The sequence below is a fragment of the Archocentrus centrarchus genome, chromosome 6, assembly GCF_007364275.1.
Source record: "Archocentrus centrarchus isolate MPI-CPG fArcCen1 chromosome 6, fArcCen1, whole genome shotgun sequence".
Taxonomy (NCBI): domain Eukaryota; kingdom Metazoa; phylum Chordata; class Actinopteri; order Cichliformes; family Cichlidae; genus Archocentrus; species Archocentrus centrarchus.
The window spans coordinates 28,776,693-28,800,189 of record NC_044351.1 but is presented as its reverse complement, the minus strand read 5'-3'; the positions used below and the strand labels follow the sequence as shown (position 1 = coordinate 28,800,189).

Sequence of the window (23,497 nt, the reverse complement as noted above, 5' to 3'; positions counted from 1 at the left end):
GACAGTAATAGGGTTGATCATGATATACAGGGCCATTGGTGAAGGTGTTTCTTTGCCATGTGCGCCATCTAGTGAATGTCAGGCAATATAACATGAATTGATTTTTCTGCCTTATTAATGACCTATGCGATGCTTTTTAATGCATTGTATTCACAAGAATAATGTAAACATCTTGCTATATTTTTGATTATGTAAGTAGTGGCATTACATGGGCTTAACTAAAAGTAAAACAGCTTTCAGAATAGAGAAAAAGAAGGAGCTTTTGTCACTGGACTGAGGGGGAAAAATCAATTTATCCAACCCTTGAGGCTATTAAGTTGTTCTTGCTGATGTTGTTGTTGTTGTTGTTTAAAAATATCTAGGAATGAGTTCAACACCAAACCTCCAAGTTCATTAAATATCACTGAGCAGAGGTCACACTTTGATCTGCCACTGAATAGAGTAGTTCTCAGTTCGGTCAAGGTTTTGAGGTAGGTGTTACCCACAAAATCAATGCTGTTCAAATCTGAAATTTTCTACGGGTAAATCTAAGGCGAGAGATGGAGATAAAAACAGGGGAAAGGAGAGAGAAGAGCGGGAGATTGTGAGGGCTGGAGTGGCTGACTGAGAGAGAGCAAGAGGGAGAGAAGAGTGATTGTACACTAGTGCATCATTGGAAAGCAGGGAGGCTTATTGTAGACATGGAGTTTGAAACAAGCTATTCCCAGTGGCCATTTAGCCATATCACCTCAGAGGTTGTACACTAGGCATTAGTGACTTAAAATCTATTTTGTGATAAAATTACATTGAGAACAAATTCTCTCTTATTTGTGGCTTTTATCATGAGCCCTGGGTTCCTGTTGACACCACTAGAGGTCAGTGTGACCCTGGCGTGTGCACATGAAGGAGCGAAGATTTTATGTGGTGCATAGATGGGTAGGAGGGGAGTTTGCAGCATGCTTTATGGCCATGTCCACACAAAGGCTCCATGCTGCAAAGCTTTGGCTGTTTTCTGCTTCAAACTAAATCTCCTTCTCTATTTTCTCTTGTCTTGCTCTTTTTCTTTATCTTTTCCCTCCCTTGCATTTGAACCTGGTATGTGCACAACCTGTTTATGCAATTTGCATAAGCTGCCTTCAGAAATCTGTGCTTACTCCAGTGTATTGCTCTGTCAGTGTGAGCTTGGTGTTCAAAAGGAATAGCTAATGACTCCATTGCCCTCATTGACGCATGTCAGTCTATTTCAGGCACAACGACTAACACTCTCATACATGGCCAAGTAAGAACTGATCTATGTGCTGGATCGGCCTTGCAACGTCAGCCTGCCACTTGGTTAGTCAGGAGAGTGTTTTTCAACAAGCCAGAGCACTTTATCCTCATGCCTATGAACCATCACCGAAGTGTATATCCTTGCCTCCTGTCAAGCTGCTGACAGCACTCTACCAGTGGAGGACACATACCGGGAAATCAAACATGTGATCTGACCTGATGTGGCAGGAGTGGCATTTCTTCAACCCTATCCTCCTCCACCTCTCTGCCCATAACAGGAGCCTCCTGCCTCATCTTTTTTATTGATCCCCCCTGTGGGTTTACCCCCTTCACCCATCTCTGCTCTCAAGATGACAGGAGCCATAGTTGGAGAGGAAACAGTTTGAGGTGGGAGGGTAAGAGTCAAACTATAGAAGGGGTGAGAATGAGTTTGGAATCGCAGAGATAAAGAGATGGAAAAAGTGTGAGAGAGCTATTGGGCAGCTGGGCAGAAACGGATGGCATTAACTGGACTGATTGCTGAAGGGACAGGAAGGGCATTGCCAGCCGCAGAAACTTGTGGCCGGTGTTCACATGACTCTCTGTACGCTGGGACGCTGGAGAGTAATAGAATCCCGGCGTGATGGGGATGTTTGGGGAGGGGGGAGAGTAAATTTAGCTGCAGCCGTAGGCAGGCAGGCAGCTCTGCGTGGCTAGGGGGATGTTCACAGCTCTGAGGGGCTTCAGTGGCTACCCTTCTGTGGTCCTCTCTACCCTTCTGGAAGAGTCATGGAGGGCACTGCTGCAATCACAATATGAATCACCTCCTTCCCATACCTTTACAGGCTTAATGGCCAAATGGTGAGATGTATTGCATTGCAATGTGATGGCAGTGGGGGTAGTGCCGAAGATAAGTCAGCCGCACTTTATTTTCCAGGCTCTGTTAGGGTAGCATCTGTTGGCTTGTGCAGCTATTGGATTTCAAAAGCAGTAGCGCATATCATAAGCTGATGTTCTATAATAGAACAGATTTTAGATGATTGATGTACAGATGTTTATTTTATGTTAGGTAGATAAGCTCTAATAATCCATTTTTGTGATCAAATGTACAGCGGGAGCTGGCATCTCTTAAAAAAAAGAAAAAAAAGTGATTTTTGTCCTAATATGAATAATGCATTTCTCCCTCAGTATTGAGGGAGCAAGCCCTAAATTCTCACCAATCCTCTTATTAACACCTCTTCAAGCAATAGTAATTAGGAGTAAAAGAAGGTATAATAACTTAAAAGTCTTTCAGATGTATTGTTCTGAACTTACCTTTTCTCTTATCTGTGGGATTATAGATGGTAAATGGACTGGTACTTTTCAACCCTGCGCACTCAAAGTGCATTTTGCCACACACACACACACACACACACACATACACACACATTCTCACGCACACACACACACATGGAGCTTTAATCTATGCCTTAAGTGCTTTCTGACAATAATGCACACACACACACACACACACCTACACACACACACACACACACACGGATTGTGTCAAGGGCAGATTGGGGTTCAAAATTTTGCCAGGGGATGCTTCGGCATACAGGCTGGAGGAGCTGGGGGCTGAACCAACAACCTTCCAATAGGTAGACAACCTGCTCTAGCTCCTGGGATGCAGGAGCTGCAAATGGAAGTTAATTATTGATGAAGACAGGTACTTTGATATATTTGAAACTAATGTGAAAAGAACATCAAAAAGAAGCAACTATGAATCTATGAGTTTTATCTTTAGGAATGCTGTTCATTGACTGGCTTATTTGTTAAGGTGTGAGATCTCATAATCAAAGCCTGTCATCGTACTCCGCGAATGAGTGCTTGTAAACATCACATGCCTGATTATAAGTATTCATGCTTTGTAATCTATTCAAACACAAGAGACGTTAAGAGAATCTTTTGTGTGTTTCTTTAAGGGAATCAAATGTATATCCCTGACGCCATAAACAAAAAAGCAGCTCATAATTAGCTCAGAGATTTTCTACTTACCAGTTTGTACGTTTTACGATCATTTATCTTAACAATTTAGCTTTAATTACTTCACTAAAGATCAAGTACCTTGGGATGCAATTTCCCTCAGTAGTTCTTATCACATAAAGCTGGCATATAAACATTCAAACATTTATCATTTCTTGCTATTTACTGCAGGGGAATAAAGCCTACATAAAACATCTGCCTGTGGTATTATCGAGTCTTTTGAGCCAGTTACATTTGTGTTGTTTATACTCTTAATAAGTCGAAACTGTTTCCATTTGCAGTTGATCATCCACATGGTGTCCTTTTTTGCTAGACACTGGCAGAATGTAATGCTTGTTGTTTATAATTGCAGGTTTATGGCTTTGCTGTATTATCTCCAATAGTGACTGCAGCCCTAAATAACAAATTCTGCCCATCTGTGAAGTTTGTTGAAACCGGCACAAATGATTTAGCCATTCAAAGGGGATAGTGCTACACCATAAAAATGATTTGGTGTTAGTCAAATGTTTTTCACTTTTTTTTCAGTTGAAAGGACTGAGGATAGGCTTTGAAATAACTAGAGATGAAATGGTGTGTTCTTGTTCTTATTTGTCTTTCGCAGAGGTAAGTGCCTACTTGGCTTGAATCCTATTTTCATATCTTTCTCACAGCTGACCAGTACAACAGCTTGGCTAATTTATCCATTTAAAATAGTGCTGCATACTTCTTAGAATTAGGCGATCAAAAAAGTAGAAGCCCAGACTCCATTTGAGTTTTCTTTTATTACCATGATTGTTTTGTCTTTTTTGTCCCAAAATCCTGGTTTGTGATGCTACATATTGGTTTTTGTTTCTTTGCATTTGGATTTGCTAACCCTCAAATACACGAGGAACCCAAGAAAACAAGAAAATTGTTGGATTGTATTACTGTTAATGTATGATAAAGTCACTCACCAGTTGTCTGCTGTAATTTGTTATCTTCATATGGTTGGATAATAGAAAAGAAGCAAATCTTTCAAATGTTTCCTCATTTTTTGAGTTTTCTAATAATGGAGAAAAAAAAAATTCCCCTTAGTTAATGAATGTCATCAGCAGTATGTCTCACCTTACTTTCCTTAGAGTTTGATGCATTTTGACAACAGTAACTATGAATTGACAGAAAAGTCTGCATAATATCCATCCATCCATTTTCTTCTGCTTATCCTTTACATAAATAATTATAAATACATAAATAAATGACTAATAATACTAAGAAGAAATAGGACCAAGTTATTTAGACCAAATAAATTTGCTCGCATTTTAGTGCACTGCATGCCACAACATACCGAAAGATCCTGTACATGTCTTTAAAATTTATATTCAATTAATTCCAGTCAGGAACTCAAACCAAGAACATGGGAGACTGGCCCATTATAGCCCAGAGCAAACAGAAAACATGTTAAGCTTCAGAATAAATTAGAATTATTCAGGCCAGCACAGCAAATACTGGCTATATTGGTAGGGTTGCTTAAATAATCTCTAGGTTTTTAGTCAGAAAGACCAACCTGTTTACATGATCATGTTTTAGAGAAGAGCGCAAACAAGAGACAATATTAACAAGGCTTCTTTCACCTTCCTGAATGCCGCCAGAGATTCCTTTAGTCCCGGGGCAGTGTTTTGGCCTGTGTGGTCCTGCGGAGTAAACGCAGTTTGGAGACATTTTATGTTCAAATTGAATTCGGTGTCAGCGTAATGCACCGTTAGGCTAGTATATAGTTCCATTGTGTGGCTGGACCATAAGTCACTTGTGATGGTGAAATAGTCTGCTTTGGCCACCTCATTCACTACTCCTGCGTGACACTGTGTACACAACTCTGGCTGAGTAGTAATAATCATTTTTTTAATCGATTTACACTGTTTTTGTGATGATTTGGAGCTGAAATCAAAATCTAAATTGAAATTTGATTAATTCTATAGCCCTACTGTAGCTGGAGCCTATCTCAGCTGCCAAAGGGCGAGAGGCAGCGTACGCCCTGAACAGGTCGCCAGTCTGTCACAGGACTAATACAGAGAGACAAACAACCATTTGCAGTCACATTCATACCTACGGGCAATTTAGAATCATCAATTAAACTAACCCCACTAAGGGCATGTAGGAGGAAGCCGGAGTACCCGGAGAAAACCCACGCAAATGCAACAAAAACATGCATACTCCACACAGGAAGGTCCCAGAAAGAACTCACCTTGTTGTGAGGCAACAGCCCTAATCACCACAACAAAGTGCTGCCAGTATACATTACAAATGAAATGAATTATTTTTAGTGGCCAAAGCCACTGATGGTATTCATCTGTCCCACATTATAATTGATTTTGACAGAGAGAATAAAACAAATATAAGATTGTTTTCTCTGTCCGTGTCAGGAAAATATATGTAAATTGCCCAGAGTGCACCATACTTTATGTCAGTACATTTTGTCTCCATGTAAACAGAATTCATACATTTTCTGATATCTCAGCCATAAAATACTAGTTTTCATGTATGTGTTATTGGCTGAAGTTAGCTTTCAGCCTTTTTTTCTCATAAAGCTCACCAACATCGGTGTTTACTATTCAGTGCTGACTCTTTCATCTGCCTGTTTTCTACAAGGACCTAACATTTTTAGACACAGTAGTTCTAAACATGGAATTTCAGCTATTTGCATTTTACTCGTGTATTTGATCACGACCAGAACGATTTATTTTTAACATACTGTAGGTTGCTGTGTGTTAGGACTAATCTCCTGTCAGTACAATACAGGAGCATCACTGTAATATAGTTTCTTTTGGTTGAACTTTCTTATCGCTGAGAATCTTTGCATTGCATTGTTCATCATCAGCTGCCCTGATGCTTTTGTTCCAGCCATCACTACCGACCAACTAATTCCTATAATGAGTCATTGTCTAGAGTGACTTACCCTGACTGTGGATTCTGGCCTGTCCAAACACTTGAGCCACAGGTGTGATCAGTTCTTTTTTTAGATGTCTCCAGCGTTCTCATTCTCTTGCACTCACAGCCTGGTAAGATTGCATCAGCTGATGATTATTTGAAAGAAACTTAAGCTTGCGGTATTAAAATGTAACAACCTACGCATGCACATTGGTCAGAGGTGGACAGTGAACTTAATATTTTAAAAGCATTCACAGTCTGGAGAAGCCACCAGTTAGCGGTGGTCTTCTGTGTATTTCCAAAGTTTGTGAGCTTAGTTTGCCTCCTTAAAATATTAAACAAATCAAGGTGCATGTCTGAAAGATGAATGAAAGATGTCCAAAAAGGATAGCTATTGATTGATGTCATCAGCCTTTCACAAACAGTTTAGTCATTTAGGTGTAAACTATGTTTGCTGTTTTTTAGACAAATCACTTTGTTCTATCACAGGGATGATTGATAAGCGATACAAAACTGCTTTAAGTGGAAGTAACTCCATCAGCATTTAAAATGTGCTATCAGCTTAAGCCTGTTTTACACAGGATAGGGCTTTTCAAACCTCCCTCTTATTGTTAACAGTTTAACTCCCAATCTCTGCCCCTGTGTTGGTGCCAGACAGTAAATTAATATGCATTAAAGCTAAGCATTCAGGTGTGGAAGAGGAGACCTGGCATTTTTGCGGAGAGCGGCACGGAGAAAGTGGGCTGTGAGTGATGAGGGATGGGACCGATCCTGACACTTTAAGTCAGCCCTTATTGAGTGTGCACCTTCTGTCATCATGAACCGGCCACTTCTTTCAACTGTGTCATGCACAGAATGCTTGAACTCCATTAGCAACACCCACAACAAATACAGACCAGTCCTCTATCAAAAACGCACACATGCTCTGTGCTGTGTGTGCTTTTCACTGTAGTTGCTTACCATCTGGGGCTACTATTGTGTGGCGTTGTAATAGATATTCATAACACTGTGATTTATGCTCACATAATGTTGAACTGAATTGCAATTCTGGAGATCCTTTAATAGGTTATTCTTGGCCAAATCGACTAGATTTCTCGTCTCTGCAATGTAATTCATCTTTGCATCTATTTTGTTTCTTTTCCCTAATAGCTCAAACAGGTATAATTTCCCGAGACTTTCTCTCATTGTCACGCTGTGCAGTTGATATTACGCAAAAGAATGATGAAGGTGACACTTGGCTTAAGAATGATCCTTTCTAATGAGAAAAACAGTCACACAGATATAAACATGCACGACTGAAGTGATCCCAGTCGCAAGCATATGGTGTGGTAATGCACAGCCTGGTGTGTTTCTAGATTCCCCTCAGGAGCACCTGTGGAGCTCAGAGAGACTTTTGGTCCCCTAGACGCTTAAGAGGACAAGCATCGGCCAGGTGCCAAGGAGACTGCAAGGCGCCAAATACATCACTACCTCTTGCTGTGTGACACATTGCGATGATGTGGTGTGCACTCCCCATGCCTTCTCCCTCATCTCACTCTCTCTCATTGCATAAAATAGGTGGAAATGGCAAACATGGCAATATCTTAATAAGAGGGACACATTAAAATTGGAGCCGTGAAGCATGTCATTAAAAACTGTCTGCTTCAAGCCACCTACATCGTTCCTGACTCCCACACACGAAAGCTATAAAGTGCTTACAGACTCACTCTGGATTTATCATTGCATCTATGCAATCCCTCTCTATCAACTTTTTTTGCCTGCTTTCTCTGTGTCTCCTGTCCTCCTCCTGCAGGGAGATAAATTGGCAGTGGGACTGGCTTGGGCTCATCAGTCACTTTGTCAATCCTTGAGAGGTGATCAAAGCTGTGGGACACAACCTGTCCCATCTGCAATGTGATTTAGTCATAAGACAGAGAGGATCCAGACATCTCTGTTCTTCACTGCGTCTGTCAGTGCACTGATAAATAAGAGCAACAGAGATGGAAGCATAAAAAAAAAGGGTCTGATGTGTTATATTCTTATGCTGTTTTTCATTTTATGGAGGGAGAGTAAAAGACAAGTGAGAAAGCAAAATGCAGGTCATGTTGTGTGATGGTGGTAATGTTTGGATGTGGCAGAACACCATATTTCCATCAGTCACAGGGCAGCAGAAAAGTGAATGAATCTCTCTGCTGCTTTCTGGCTGTCTGCTCATTGCACAGCACTCATCGTCAAATGATGTCGCTCTCCATCACCTGACCTTGTACACCCAGCACTCTTCAATTTCCTGTTATCTACTGAGCTTAATGTAGTGAGGTCCCCTCTTATCCCCATGTATGTCTTTCCCTTCAATCTTGTCCAATTGAGACTATATATGTCTTCTTTTCCATTTTTTAGCTTTGTGTCACATCAGAAGCCAATCTATCCAGTTGTGGCTCCAGTATTAATTTCCATGCCCAGACATATTTCCTCAAGCTATATCTCTTTTCTCCCGTCTTCAACTGCAAACCTAAATAATACTGGAACCCTTTGAGAGACTTGAAAGAAACAAAACAAGTGGCATAGAGTGAATTCCTAATTTTCCCCAGTTTTTCAGGAAAAAGTTGTCTCCCTAATGCACAGAAACATGGCAACAAATACAAAGCTGAATTGCTGAATCTGAAGATTTTTTTTTTCCTTCTTCTAAGCAATCTTCAGATTCATGTATCTAGTGTAGCCTGCTGATGCTCTGTGAATTTAGTCTTCCCTGTTTTATTGGAAGGCTGCAGACCCATAGCAGTACCTGTGGAGGGTTCAGTGGACATGACTGTGTCAGACATAAAATGTCTGCGTAGAAAGTCTTCTGGAATTGGTGTTGGTGCATAATGCAAAGGACACACCAAACTCTTACCTCTCAAAAGTCACGTGTATATACTTGTTGTCTTCGCAGACTGGCGCTTTTTTTTCTTTTACGAACACAATTTTTAAAAGTTCTCAATTTACTCCTTCTCTTTGAGTTCACTTTCAACCCTGCTTTCTTGTTTGTGCTGTTTTCACATATATTTTGAGAGTCTGGTATCTCTCCTAAATTCCCCTCTCTTGAATACTTCACTCTTGTCTGCTTGCACTTCATTTTTCTTCTCACATTCTCCTGCGTCTGCTGACACAGTGCCCAACCGGATGCCCGACACCTGGGGTTAGCAGTGTTTTCTTTCCTGCTAAGTATGACCTAAAGAGAGGGGAGGGGGATGGAAAGAGCAGGCTTCGTGCCCTTGCCTCAGCTGGGAATGACCAGTTAGGGTTTATAGAGATCTAAATTGCTGAAGGGGATTTGAGAAGAATGCATCTGATGTATAATCATAAATATTCACAAACATTGGGGCAGAGGGTGGGGTAGTTAGGGGCATATGAACACTTAAATACTGTGTCAGATATAATGTTCCATATTCCACAGCCTAAAAAACATTTCAAGCCTGAAATGTCCAGAGAGCTCAGATTGTTCTGACTTTTCTAAATACATTTAACCCTTGGGAGATCCTTTAAAAAACTTACATTCGTGATCCTAAGGACAAAATGTGTCCTCTTCCTAAAAACCGCTGTAAAAATATTATAAAATAATATTTTTTTCCACTTTAAATGATCTAGTCTTTTAAAACTTCTTCAGCTTGACACATAGATACCAAATATTATATACTTTTTGAAGATTTTTAACCCTTTATAGGCCCATTTACTTACACAGTGCCACTTTTTTTCATGGACAAAAATTAAAAAACTCAAATAATTTCCATAAAATGTATTTTGGGGACTATTGGATTATTATTTTTATTAGGCCCTGAGATGAGTCACTGATTGGCATCAACATTCTTTTTCATGCATTTTTTGTTTTTCTACACTATCAGGTTTTGTGAAAAACTTACATTCGTGATCCTAAGGACACATACTGTCCTCTACCCAAAAACTGTTGTAAAAATATTATAAAGTAATATTTTTTTCCACTTTAAATGATATAGTTTTTTAGAACTACTTCAGCCTGACACATAGATACCAAATATTATATAATTTTTGAAAATTTTTAACCCTTTATAGGCCCATTTACTTACACAGTGCCACTTTTTTTTCATGGACAAAAATTTAAAAAGTCAAATATTTCCATAAAATGTATTTTGGGGACTATTGGATTATTATTTTTATTAGGCCCTGAGATGAGTCACTGATTGGCATCAACATTCTTTTTCATGCATTTTTTGTTTTTCTACAGTATCAGGTTTTGTGAAAAACTTACATTCGTGATCCTAAGGACACATACTGTCTTCTACCCAAAAACTGTTGTAAAAATATTATAAAGTAATATTTTTTTCCACTTTAAATGATCTAGTCCTTTAGAACTACTTCAGCCTGACACATAGATACCAAATATTATATACTTTTTGAAAATTTTTAACCCTTTATAGGCCCATTTACTTACACAGTGCCACTTTTTTTTCATGGACAAAAATTAAAAAACTTAAATAATTTCCATAAAATGTATTTTGGGGACTATTGGATTATTATTTTTATTAGGCCCTGAGATGAGTCACTGATTGGCATCAACATTCTTTTTCATGCATTTTTTGTTTTTCTACAGTATCAGGTTTTGTGAAAAACTTACATTCGTGATCCTAAGGACACATACTGTCCTCTACCCAAAAACTGTTGTAAAAATATTATAAAGTAATATTTTTTCCACTTTAAATGATCCAGTCTTTTAAAACTACTTCAGCTTGAAATAAATATATCAAATATTACATATATTTTTGGGTATTTTAACCCTTCAAAGGCCAGTATTCTTACATACCGCCACTGTTTTTTTTTTATCAAACATCCAAATAACTAAAATAATTTACATAAAATACATTTTACGGAGGAGAGGAACATGGCGGTGCAAATGTTAGCACTGTTGGCACACACCAAGAAGATAAGAAGGTCCTGGGTTCAAATCCACCTTCTGCCTGGGGCCTTACTGGGTGGAGTTTTCATGTTATCCACATGTATGTGTGGGTTCTCTTAGGGGACTCCAGCTTCCTACCACAGTCCAAAGACATGCAATCTGTAGGGATAAGTCATTTGGTCTCTCTGTCTTGGCCCTGTGACAGGCTGGTGACCTGTGCAGGGTGTACCCTCCCTCTCGCCCTATGGCAGCTGGGATAGGCTCCAGACCCTCTGTGACGCAGAATTGGATAAGTGGAACCAAATGAATGGAATATTTGATTTTTATTAGAGCCATGAGATGGTAAATGATTGGCAGCAATATGTTTTTTCATGCATTTTTTTGTTTTTCCTGCAGTGACAAATAAAAAAAAATCAAACTTGAGGTTCTGAGGACAAAAAATGTCACCTTCTCAAAAACTGCTGTAAAAATATAGAGCAAAAGAGAAAGACGGTGAGAGACAAGGTGAGTGAGAGACAGACAGGGTGAGTGAGAGACAGACAGGGTGGGTGAGAGACAGACAGGATGGGAGAGTGTAGAGCTATGTGTCTGTCTGTGATTGTGAGAGTCCAACTAAGGTAAAGCGGAGACTGCAAATGGACAAACTGTGGTGGTCTTTGCATGTAAAATGCATGTAAAATTCCCATATTTGCATGTAAAATTCACGCTGCTTCTTACTTCTTCATTTACTGATGAGAGAGGGGCCTGCAGCAGCACCTTGTAGATTTGAGTTAATTCATTTTTTGACCTGTAAACACCATGCCATGTGCTGTAAAATCTTGTCATCTCCAAAAGGGCTAATCCTGCACTACTGTTCATTCTTATAGCCATGGCTGCAGTGCAGGTGCATAATCTACCTGAGCGAGAACCAGAACAAAGTCCAATTTTGTTTTGGTTCTTGCTGCTGAGGCCTCTTTGAAGCACTGAAAGGTCCCTCATTGTTTATTATTCTTGAATTAGGTTTATAAAGCAGAATCTGGCCTTCAAAGAGAAAAGACTTGAAGTTGGACATCACACACACGCGCACACACACACACACACGTGCACATGCATGCCCGTGCACACATATACACACATACACGATGATCCAACATCAATAGTGACACACACTTATTATTTCGGGAGCAAGAAAACCTTGCAGAAAACAGTAAAAAGTGTGTAATTTTGATGCATGCATTGAATGGTAAAAAAGTAGCGCCACCTGGTGGACAAATATAAAAATCAAAAATTCAAAGTCAGTAGTCCAAAATAAAATCTTAATGAAAAAGATTGCATTGGTTTATGTGAAGATAAACGTGTGATCAAAAATGCCATTTTCAATGGTTTTGAATGGGACATTTTGTGTCCCTAGGATAACGAGTGTGACTTTTTGAATTGCTAAGCTAATTTAGGCTATTTTTAAAAACTGATTTGACAGTTCTAAAATTTGTTGAAAATGATTAACCTTTGGCAAGTTTGAGTTATGTTCAATCAGCACAGACAAAATGGCAGGCAAATTAAAAAAAAAAAACGCAAAATGTCCCTAAGATCTCCTAAGGGTTAAATATTGAGTATATTCATTGCTACTTCTAGTTTACTACTACTACTACTATTACTTGAGTCAGTTCATCCAGACATTGAGGTGAATCTATCTATATCTAATTTATTGAGGCTTGTAGATGTTGGCATTGGCATTGATTAAAAAAAAAATTCTAGCTTTGTATCTCATCTGCCTGAACATGCTTGCTGTAAATGGATCATTGTGGTGACTGGTAACACAGACACCCCTGGTGTTTATTTGGAACACACAGTTTTCATCTTCACAATGACAGAAATGCACATTGTGGAATAAAGAAATCTGGGAGAGCTGGTGATCAATGTGAGTTGTCTTATCCTCTCAACTTAGCTCATGCCCTATAAAATGCTATTGAAAAACTGTATTAGAGTTCCTTTTATAGCTATTCTGTGTGCATAATCGCCTCTGAACATGTATAGAGCATTAGGAGGAGACACTGTAGGATTGCTTTAGTCTGCTGTATCTACGTTTAGCAGTCTGTAGTAGGGCTTTGTTCTCTGCACTGCAGTAGGATAGGAATATATGACAGCCATGTTTGCTAATTATGTTTTCTAAGCACATATTTCATCTGCTGCTTACTGTTCCCTGTCTGCACTTATCGTACCTCCCTCCTCCTTGTTCATTCGGCCCCTGCTTTAATTCTGTAAGACTGTGCCACCAGCTTGTCTATTACCGTAATTTAAAACTCTGGAAGAGAAATGAAATAATAGAGGTTTTATCAGCTATAAATCCAGTATGGCAGTACTCAGAGCAGACTGACTCTGAAAATTAGCATGAAGGGTATGAGCTGCTAATACTACATCTTGTGTCAAACTGGTGCATTTCTTGTTGTTCTTTTAGCATCTGTTTATCTGTTTTTCACATATTCTGTCACCCAGTCAAGAAAAATGTGTGGTTCAGGCTCTGCATGTTCAGCAGAGGATGAACAAGATGCTCTGTCTTTTGCTGTAATATCAAAGCTCTTTATGAATTGGGGGAAAAAAATCAGTAAGTGAATTTCTTCTTCAAAAGTATAGCATTTATCTATCTGAGTGAAACGGTATCAGACCTTGAATCTTTCAAATGTCATTTGAAATCTTTACCTCAGCTTAACCGTCTCTGAACTCTGACAACTGGTGATGATATCCCTTTGTCAGTGGTTAGATGGACTTTGATAGGTCATGTTAGATGACATTGCCCCAGTATCCCTTGCTCACTACCCAACCCTTTTTGCACAGTGCTTCCAAGAATATTTGCATGTCTAGCTTGTCAGGCACACAGCTGCACCCCTTGCTGGCATGAGTGTGTCCCAACAGATGCTGTAGCATATCTGCATGCATTTTAGAGTAGATAGGGAAAAAATTGGCATTGTGTACATTGCAGATGCCTCTGATTGCGTGCTGGATCAGGAAGGAAATTCCTGTAGGACAAGGACTGAGGATCAACAGCTAGAATCTGCTGGGCCAAGTTGGCATGGCTACAATGGTGAATGCAGGCAAAGTGTATCCGCATGCAAAACCTAGGCACATAGGCACTGATACATGCACCAGGGACATCAAATCTGGATCCAGTCCAAACCTCTGGTCATCATTGTACATGATGACTGCTGTTATCTGGCAGCTGAGGTGATAATCTATTCTCATGAGACTGCTGAGACTCTAAAGCTTCTCTTGCGTATTAGAGTCACAGTTAGACAGGCCTCTGGAAATAGTGATGTGGGACTGAGAGATTGTTTGTTTGTTTTTGTTTTTGTTGTTTTATTTTAACAAGGACCTTGGGGGAAGGTTTAGTGCTCTGACATTTTTTCTGGTGTTGATGAGCTCTGAAGCCCTCAATATTCACACGCAATTGATTATGAGGATCAATAATATTTTAATTCCAAGAAATCTTCTTAGCAAAAAACAAAACAAACAAACCTGTATTCACCCATTTTTAGGAAGGACCACTCATTCTAGCTTTTGAGACATTATGAAGATGATGCTAGGTTTCACTTTGTCTCTGGGTTTGAAGACCAGCTGGTGACCAGCTGAATGTCTTTATCTAAGTGAGTAAATTAGAGTAGTGAAAACATAACAGCAGGCATTAGGTGGCTTAGCTGCAGAGAAACATGAAACTAAAATCCAGTTATCCACTTGCTTAAGTAAGAGCTTGATGGAAGATTCATTATAAAACAGGCTGTTGGGTGGTTGGTGGTAAAGATGGGTTTTAAACCTTGATAACTCTTTAGATTTTGTCATCAGCATTCTGTAACTATTGTGTTTTGGAAACAGGTCTCTCTTGCAAATGAGTCTCAACGGGACTACCTGTATAAATAAAGGTTAAAAAAAAACAAACAAAAAATGTTTGTAATATATTCATATACTTGTCGGATGCATTCAGTAGCAATAGCTTTAAAAAGAAAAACAGCATAAGTGAAAATAATTAATGTGAAATGAGCATATGGTGTGTGTGTGAGGCATGTACAACATGTTTGTATTCACCCGAGTGACTCTAGAGAATGTGATTTATGAAGTTGAACATAATTTCATTAAACAGCAAACTTCTCTTGATATAATGCCTTTTTTCCTGTTTTTTAATTGTTCTTTTTTTGTTGAAGTGCTATTTATTTTGCATTCCTTTTGCATTCTGCATTCCTCCTTGGAGTCCATCTGTTTGTTTAACTCCCACATATAAACTAATCTCAGACACTGGGACCACAAAAAGTAAGAAAAAAGTAGGATGCAAATTGCCTGAAAACAAAGCATTTTCCTTACAAGTTATTTATTATAAAAATATCATTTCAGTTTTCAGACTTTACATCACTAGACCCTGACCCTGAAATATGCATGGGACACCAGGTAACATAGAAATGATACACCTACAGTAATATTCTGTTTCTTTCTGTAAGGGTGGCCACAGAGTATAGGCGTAGTCTTCTAAGAGGTCTCGCTATTGGGTTTATTTTTTTTTTTTTACGTATGTCCAATCTTTTTCTTGCTCTCTTAGATCCACCTCTGCTTTATGACCTGAGTTGTGCCTCCAGTGAGTGAGGTTTTTCATCTTTTTGTATTTCATATGAGCTACATCCCATATCCTCTAACAGCTGTTGCTGCTGGAATAGGGGCTAATGCACTAATGTAACACCAAATTCTGCAAGCAGATAACACACTAGATTACAGCCAAATATTATGAACCATAACAAGATATAAACAAACAGTCTGTGTCTTTACCATGCATTGTGTGAAAAAAAATGGTTAAAAAATACTTGCTTTGTATGGCACTTAAAAATGATTTAAAAAATGCTTGAAGAGGTGGATGGTTCAGTGTAGTGTGATTGCTAATCATGGCCAGGCATGGAGGTTCGATGCTGTGTCACTGTGTCCAGGAACTGTCCAGATTAAGCTACAAAATGAATAAATTCATGAACCTCATTGTGCTCTGAAAGAGAACTTTTCAAATGCACATTTGTGCTTGAAAGAGAGAACCAGCACGAGCGAGGAGTCTAGATTCTGAGACAAACTGAACCAGACTTGAACCCATTTCCTTAAGCACAGTGTGAGTGGAGGCCAGTGGGGGAAATGGGGAGGGGATACAATGCTGCTCGAGACAGCCTGGATCCAGGAATGTTTTAAAGGATCCTTTATAATTTCTAGATATGGCAAAATAATCTCATATGAAATCATTTTAATATATATGAAATTCAAATAAGAAGAATTGGGGGTCACTGTGTTGATGTTATTAAGACATTATTTTTTGGTGGAGGTATGCAGACTGTTGTTCCTGTTAATCACTGTTGGATGTATAACAAAAAGATAAAACAAATAAAAATAGGCAAAAGTTATGATTTAATACTAAGGCTTGGAGATGTTACTATAAAACTTAAATCACAAAATGCTTAAGATAAAAGGTGACATAAGAAATTGATGTGACGAATATGTTTTAAAGTAAGGTTAAAGTATCAGTAATTATTTGTAGCACCAAATTTGATATTACATCTATGCTATTTTCTTATGGCTGGCTGAGATGGCATCTATTCCAAGTAGAGAGTTGTGGAAAACCACAGCACGCATTACAGTGTCTTGTGAAGTGAACAGATCCACCTCTGCCTTCCTGAATTTGTACCACATTATCCCTAGTCTGGAAACTGACTTCAAGTCAGCTGTGCAGTTCTGTACTTGCAGCATGTACACTGCTCTGATGAAAATCAGGTCTTTGTGAGATCACATCAGGAGGCTCTTGGCTTGCAGCTGCCAAACCGAGTGGGCACTGCCCAGTTGGTTGATGTATGCCCTTTATGTCATGTTGTCAAGCATTAACAGTTTCAGAACCGTGGACAGCTCCAGCCAGTTTAACAGAGAGGTAGGTGGTTCTACCTCCCTCCACCAATTTGAGATTGTCACATTCGTTCCCATCCAAAGAAATGTGTCCATGCATGAAAGACATGGGATTTTGTGGTACACCAGGTCTGACTGTAATTATGGAGGAATAATCAGCATACGTCTTTTATGTTGCATTAAGACAACCTTCAGATTGCAGAATATTCTGAACCATCTCTGAATTTTCCTTGAGTGGAGGAGCCTTAAGGGAACAACATGTGAAGTGCAGACAGCAGCAGATGCATCTCAGCAGCTGCTGTTAAAATTTCTTTTTTTTTTTAAGAAGGTCAGAGATCTAGATGGCTGAGCTCCCTGCATCTTGCATTCTTTTCATGGTTCTCCTTGCTCCCGTTGAGGTGCTCTGGAGTCTGACAGTGAAAGGGAGAAATGATCTCCTCATAAAACAGGTTGAAAACCCTGTTCTATTTCCCTATTGACTCCGGGGATAGACGGGTAGAGGGACACCAACTCAGTTTTAAGGAAAAGGTGCCTGACACACTGGAGGATGCTTTGTGGGTGACTCATGGTCATAGTTGTCCCCAAATAAGAAGCGCTGAGCAAGTGCAGGCTTTTCTGTTGGCATTGTGAGTGGCAGGCATATGACTAGCAGATTTATGTGATGAGGGAAAGAACTATTGCTGCTCGGCTTCAAGGACTGTTGGGGATGACGTTGTAAGCGCAATACTCCAGTGCCATCATTTTAAAGTTCTAATGCCCCTCCTCCTGAGCCTTCTGGCTTTTGCTCACCATGGACCTCCTTCCTCATGATGTACAAAACCACAGAACAATGGTCAGCCAAGTTCTTCTCATATTTTTTTTCACTGTGAAGGTATCCAGATACCACTGTAGTGGCTACATAAACAAATGTTTCAGCAAGATTGGACCCCAATATGCAGACTCCGGAGAAAAGATGCAAACTCAAAAATGCAGCTTTATTGCTGGAAAACATTAAATAAACATGGAGCAGACGAGGAACATAACATGCAGAAAGGATACTTACTACGAGGAGGAGCTTTAGGAAACACATAGTGAGGAGAGCTGACAACAACACAACACAAAGCAGAAAAAATAGACAATATATACACAAAGGATAATGAGGGAGGTGGAGACAGCAGGGAGAACAGGTGAACAGAAAGACACTAACAAGGCAAGGTGAAGCAAACCTGAACACAACACACAGGGAGCAGGAGACTAGGAAAACAAAACAGGAAGTGACAACTAAATGGGGAAGACACAGACATGACCTAAATACAGGGGACTTGACACAAGGGAGGTAGGCACATAGAGAGAGAAATAAACTGAAGCAATGGAACTAGGAAACCTATGAACACCAAAGAGAAAACACATGAAACCGTATAAACATTAAATAAACCAGGGATCACTAAGAATAACAATTAACTAAACTAAAGTTCTAAGAAATAAGAACACAAGTAGAAATACTAAGAAGGAAAATATGCAAGAAAACAAATACAATCATAAAGCAACCAAGAATCTCAGGAACCTCAGAGTCCAAAACTCAAACACTGGGTCACAGACCCAGGACAAGTGTACATTACGCACATTACTTGATTTCTCTATCTTTTTGTCTTAAATTATTGACTGCTTGATCACTGAAGAAAAATGGCATATCCTTCATGCTATCAAGCTGGGCCTAAGTGGAGCACAAAGCTGCGTTAGTTTTTTTTTTTTTTTTTTAGGACTGTTTGTGTGTAATGGGATAAATCCCACAGCGACAGCTTTTAGGTGCAGCCTATACAAAATAGAACAACATCTTCTCTGGCATTATCTAAACACAAATAAATTTTAAAGCCTTAAGAAGACAGTGTCGTTTCAGCGCAGATGAATCAATTGGTATGCCTGCATGCCCAAGGATAAAAAAAAAAGGGAAAATCAGAAGCACTGAGCATTTAAGTACCTCTAGCTGTCTTGCTGTCTTGATGATAAAGCAAAACCTTGCTGCAGGGTGTAGAGGTCAGCCTTAATGTTTGGAGACTGGGTTTGTTTTTTCTCACAATAAGAGCCTAACTGTTGATAATCACAGCAAGCCTAAGGGTCTTCATGCAGTATCTCCCTCTCCTTCTAACTGGTGTTTTGTGTGTCATGTTTCCAAAATGAAGCACTGCGTTTTCAGTTGGAAACTTAAATATTAAATCCCTTTTGAGGTCAAGTTTCTCTATTATAAAGAAAAATGTGTTGACTTTCATAGAAGGACAACTTTTACAGTTACACCTGTGAAATAGTTTATTTATTGAGTCAAGTAAATTTAAAAGCCTCTTGATTTTGTGCTTTTTGCTTCTTTTTTAATGGGAATGTTTTATAATAAGAAAACCTTTTTAAAGTTTTAATTGAATTTTAATTTAAAACTTGTTTGGCCCCATTTTTCTCAGTCCTAGACTTTTTGAAGCAGTGTGTGTGCACACACAAACACACACAGAGATCACTCTGACCAGCTATATTATGTATGTTTGGCAGTAGCTCATACTTCATATCAGCTCAATTTGTGGCCCATTCTACAGTCATCTCTTTGAAGCGTGAGTGGTAAAGTAGCATAGCTGTGGCGGCAATTTGCCCACCCGTGCTGTTGTGTGTTCAACTGTGAGGCTTTTACGTATAAATGATGCTGTGTTAGTTGACAGTCTGGCTGATGGGATGGAGCAGAGCTGTCATAACTCTTCTTTACCAGCACATCACGAACCTTGGCACACAGCTGACCTCTAAGGCCCTTTCTGACAGTGAGAGCATACTCTATGCGTGTGATGTACATGGGTTGTGCAGTGTTGAAGCCAACATCATTATACATAAGGAAAGAAAGTGTAGCGGTGGTGTGGTTATTGTTATTTAAGCTGCCTATTAAAGAACCGCTGATATGATTTAAGTTAAAATAATAGCCATTAAAGGAGATGACTGCTCACCTCAAATGTGGGGAAAAAAAGTTGACAGCATGTCAGCAAGCTAAATGAAAACAAGTTCATTACAAATACGCCACAACCTAAGTTTTTTTTCCTGTATGTTTCATTTTCAGTTGAAGATGTGCTCTGTAGGCCTGTGCTGACAGCATTTTTTCACTAGTTACTGTAGAAAATAATTGCATGGTCAAAGCTATCCATTGAATTCCATCCCACCTCTTATAATTCTACAGGAATTTCTGCCAGAATCTCCAGGCGTGTAACTCATCACTCAGCAATGCCACACAGTTTGGCTCCCAGCCAGTGCCTACAGTTCCACCACTGTAACCCCCCTGACTTAACTTTCACATACATCAACCTGCAATCAGAGCTTGGCCAAGCCACCCAGTGTGTTGAATTACACAGCAGTTCACTCCGATAAGTACTTTAAGCCTTAGTCATGCAGATTTCTGATTTGAAGTCTATACTGTTCAGTACAGAGCAAGAATTGTAAAGTATTGTAAAAGTTTAGCTTCAGCCTGAGGTCCCTCTTGTTTTCTGTTTTTCTTTTTTTTTTCCTGTGCAATATAAAGCAGGAGGATATTGTTGTCATATTGTCTGTCTGTCCATCTGTCTGTGAGGTTTTACCTTTCCCGTGTACATACTCCAAAACCACAAGGAGTTGAGCCATGAAATTTGGCATATGTTCTTTACTCATCACAGTTGCACACCACAATACAGTATACATATTCCTGGATGTTTAGTATCCTTTGTACACTTTGGTTATATTTATATTCAACATCATACAGGCTGCTAATGCTCTGATAACACATGCCTGATTGGCTCAGCCTAATCATGTGATCATATTGTGCTGTGTGATTGGCTAGACCTACTTGACCATTATTAACTGAAATGGAGAAAGTGGAGATTCACCATATCTATCAGCTGATGTACATCACTGAACAGCTGCCAGTAGCTAGATAGTGAGAAACTGGGGAATCCCAAATTTCTAGGTAAAGAGCCGTTCTGTTTATAGTAACATCAGTTCTAGGCTGTAGCCTTACTGATTAGTCTGTGATGCCAACTTCTGATTGGCTGAGCATTGTCTATCATCTTGGTCAGGGATGACTCATGGCCATAAATAGTACAAATTATGACTTATTATTGAGAAATATTAAAGCCATACCTACTGGTCAGCAATGTTACTCAAATATAAACAGCACGATGGCATTACGTTTTGTACATGGTTGCCTTACAATTAGTGATGTTATATATTACATTGATATCAGCAGATTATGTAGGATAGGTGCATTATGTAGTCATATTCCTGTACACATGAGTATAATATGATGTGAATACCTTTTAAGTATGTATTTCATTAATCATGGGAGGAGCTCCCCATCAGTGATGTGTCTTGTTAATTTTGACCTGTGTGCTTTTGTAGGTTTTATGGCTGTCCCCGTTTGTTCATATATCCAAGCTGCTTTTATGCCTCTATTGAAAACTATCTGTCTTGGATCATTTTCAGCATTCCTGCATGGATGTGTCATACCCTCCGTGCCTCATCCTGCTGTGACCAATGGCGTAAAAAAAAAAAAAAGAGCACAACTGGGTAAGACTGAGTCAAGACCACAATATAAAAAGAGCCTGAGCATCCAACCTTAGTGAAGCAGCTGTCGGGGATTTGGAAAGTGAAGTTTTCTCTCATATAATGCTATAGAGGAGGATTACGTATGCCAGTCCGGCACTTATTATGGACAGACTTCAGCCTGAGAAACTTTATCATGGGCTAGGGAGGAAACACAGTGAGGGAATGATAGAGGAAGGAAAATGAGCTGACGAGACAGAGGCAAACATTCTACAGAGAAGAACAACAAAAAGAGGAGTATGGTGGGGGTTGAAGAAGTAAGAAGGTATCCAGAGTCATTATACACATTATACACAGTAGTCCAGTTGCCATACTGTAGGGCAGAATCAACAGTATGGCAGCTGCAGTACATAGTGGATTTCTTACCCTTACCTTCCCACACAGATAGACTCATGCAGGGCGGTGAGATCCAGACAAGACTTGAATTTTGAGCCTCAAGGCTTAGCCAAAGAACAATCAATGGCCTGTCAGCTCTGCAAATGAAGGAGCAATGCCTTCGTTTTCCCCGGATGTGCTTGGTTGCATGTCTTGTCATTTTGATTTCGCTGTCCCATAGTGAACCTACACATGGAACAGAGATTAAACGTTGTTGTGTCTCAATTTATGCATTTAGAAAAATGAAGCCTGGAAGAAAAAATTTTGTGCAGGATGTTGCTCATAATCCTTACAGGGTGTTAAATACAGGATGGCATGATCCATTGAAGCACAGTTTAACTCACAAAAGAGCCAAAACAGACTGCTTCACACTAAATTTAGCAAATGCATCCCAACTGGACTTTCGTTAGCTTATTGTCCAGTTATTTGAATTCTTTAAAAAAAAAAAATACCTCAACATTGTTATCCAGAGTGGTGTCGCATAATGTCCACCAGTGCTGCATTACTTGAACACTAATCTTCCTCAGTGAGAGGAAAGCCATTCACAGCTGACTTGCGATTTGTGCCAGCGCTGGCCAACAGTCCCTCACTCACAGCTGTGTGAGCTCTGTATGCACCACAGCTGCAGGGCTGTGTTCCATCCCATGAGACAAATGATAACTCATTACCACACACAACACAGCAGTGGGTTTTCGACACTCTCCACATTCTTTTTTATTTTATTTTATTTTACGCAGTGTTATTTGTTTTTTGTGATCCTCACTGCAAGGCTACATATTGTACTTCTAGACTGAAATCCTGAACTGAACTTAAAAGTGTGGTTCTTGATCTTTCTCAGCCCTGACAACAGAGGGCTGTTTGTTGGAACACCAAGGTCAGTTTTTGTTCCTTGTCTGATCTTGAGGGATTTTGTTTAAATGGTCTGAAAAGGCTGTGTCCACAGTGTAATACAGTATGTCATGTACTGCATGTTTCACAAGATAATATTCTTTCTTAACGATTGCTGGAAGGATACACATCTTGGATATTCACTTGTACTCACATGCTCCACATGCTGCATACATACACAAACAGTGTAAAGGGCCACAGATGGTAAATATAACTCACAGGGAGTGAGTGATCACATTTCAAGCCAAATTACACTCTGTTTATAGCCATAGAAACATAACTAACTTTGCTGTACGCTTCCTGACGACCAGAAACCAACATCTATCTCCTGAGCGTGACTAAATGTGGGAATGCCATTCACGTTTTCTGCTAAATGAATGTTGACAGCATTCCTGCTTCTTCTTCTTCTTTTTTTTTCTTTTTTTTTTTTTTTAAGTTGGTTGTCCAGTTGGCTGTCCACAGTCCCCCGGGAACAGGAAGGAGACAAGCTTATAATGATAAGGAGTAATCATGGAACATAATTATATTTGTTATTTGCGTCACTGGAGCACTTATTAATTCAACTCGCTAATGGGAGGAACAAAGTGCCTATTTTTGTGAGCTGCATTGCTCTTTGGTTTATTCTGCTTTCACTTTTTACTGTGGTATTCAATTTTCAATTGTCATTTATTCATTCTTATGCCACAGTAGCACATTAACATTATGCTTATTCCCCTCTCACTACTTGACTTCTTTTTGGGGTTTTTTTCTACTGTT

The 23,497-nt window shown here is 39.4% G+C and overlaps 1 protein-coding gene across 3 annotated transcripts in view; it reads left to right on the top strand.

Moving 5' to 3' along the window:
• tspan9a (tetraspanin 9a) overlaps positions 1–23,497 on the top strand; it is a 187,592-nt gene that overhangs the window by 22,655 nt on the left and 141,440 nt on the right. The window lies entirely within an intron of this gene.